The following is a 2,132-nucleotide window of genomic DNA, read 5'->3' as shown; positions in this document are numbered from 1 at the left end:
CACAAGCAAATGTCAGTGGCAAAGCTTGTCCAGGTAAAAATATTTAGCCATAATTAAGAAACATTACTTTGTTTTTACAATCATTTTAGGACATGCCGAAACCAGATTTGACTTCCTTCTCTGGGATAAGCCCTGCCTTTATTCTTTTAATTTCAATGAGATGGACATAGAGGAGAAGAGATACAGATTAGTCAAAGAAACTTGTGTTTTTAATCCCCTCCTGCCTTGCTCCTTGGGTTTTACTAGCTGTACTGCCTTGGTTCCTTGGTCAGAGTGGGATAACTTCAATTGTAGGCCCCTGAAGTAGGGAAAAGCACACACGCAATCCATAGCCTTGATAAATGAGAAGGATCAGACAATTGATAGAAAGGGGTCCTTACTACTTCCCTGGAGGCAGAATCCCTGAGCCTGGGTGACATTCCATCCTACCTTTCAGTCTTCATTTTAGTCATAGTGTCATCCAGTCTTGACTTTGGGAGTGAGTTACTCTCAATTAACTAACATAAATATTAAGAACAACAAAGTGGGCCAGTTGTTGTAGCTCACGCCTATAATCCCAGCATTTTGGGAGGCCAAGGAGGGTGGATCACTTGAGGTCAGGAGTTCGAGACCAGACTGGCCAACATAGTAAAACCCTGTTTCTACTAAAAATATGGAAAATCAGCCAGGCATGATGGTGCATGCCTGTAATCCCAGCTACATGGGAAGCTGAGGCAGGAGAATCACTTGAACCCAGGAGGTGGAGGTTGCAGGGAGCCGAGATTGTGCCACTGCACTCCAGCCTGGGTGAGAGAGTGACACTCCATTTCAAATAATAATAATAATATTAAAAATAAAAATAAAAACAACAAAGTGTAATTCCTTAACTGAAAAGATTCTTCAGATTGTATTCCCCCAATAGTATATATTTTCTTTCCTGTTGTGGTATGTATAATTTACCTTTCAGAATGGAGGAATAAATCTTAGTGTTACTTTAATTCCACTTTTTTTTCTTTTCTCTTTCAAAAAAGAAAAAAGTCTTTTTCTGTATGGAGCTTCAGGAATCTCCAGGCCCTTTTGACTCAGGGTTTACATTGATACATTCTGTTTTATTGAGTGATTCACACTGTCCATTGTGACCAGGTTGTAAATTTTTATTGAAATATAAAATTATTAATTTAAAATAATGAATATATTTAAAGACAAAATATTAAGAAAGAAATTCTGTGAGTAGCACATGGATTTGATGAAAATCTTTAAGACGGCACATGAAAAATCCACAGTACAGAAAACACTGACTTAGAAGGGAAAGTGTGGCTTTTGTAGAGTACCCTTGACTTTTAAGTACAGCTCCAGATCCAACACGAGCAATCATCAAATCTTATTTATTAGTTGTTATTCTGCAGTTACTCTTTCAGCTATTTTTTCCTCTGCTATTTGTTTTTCTTCTCCCAGTTTCTACAGAAAACAAGTACACACTTCACTCCAGCTTATTTTTCCATTCTTATCTTCCACCAAGAAATCCAGTTTCGGAAGAGATGTGCTTTTGACTACGTTCTCTGTCTCTCCATACATAGGTATTGGTTACTAGCACTTGTCTGGCATCCTGGGTTGCCCAATGTCACCTCAGTGTCACTGACATCATTTCCGCCTTAATGCAGAAGTGAAAATACCAAATATATAGCCCAGAATTCTCTTCCGTGCATGTATCTAATTTAGAGTTTACAAAGAAGAAGTACAAATACAAGATCTGGAAGACTTAAGAGAAAGCAAAGTTATTTTTCTTCAAGCACAGTTGTAGCCAAGCATGTGAATGGCATACTTGTGAGAATTCTCCCCACCTCCATCTAATCTCAGTGGCTTCTTTATTCTTTGATTCCAGGTCTTCCATTGGCTGCATAAGCCTGTGTTTCCTATATTAAACATTTCACACTTGATACATGGAAAGTGGCTTTTGTTTTATTAGCTGACAGCTAACCGACTCATCTGAATGTCTTTTTTCTCACAACTCTCTCTCTCTAAGAATTACCCACTATTCAAGTCATATCCACTATTCACTCTTCCCCTTCCCACTTTTCCAACTTAATTTCCTTCCCTTCTTTCCTCATTCCTTCCTTCATCTCTTCTTTCCTTCCTTCCTTCCTTCCTTCCTT

This window comes from Colobus angolensis, unplaced genomic scaffold (genome assembly GCF_000951035.1).
Source record: "Colobus angolensis palliatus isolate OR3802 unplaced genomic scaffold, Cang.pa_1.0 Scaffold141, whole genome shotgun sequence".
In the NCBI taxonomy this organism is placed as follows: domain Eukaryota; kingdom Metazoa; phylum Chordata; class Mammalia; order Primates; family Cercopithecidae; genus Colobus; species Colobus angolensis.
Note: the sequence above shows the minus strand (reverse complement) of the source record.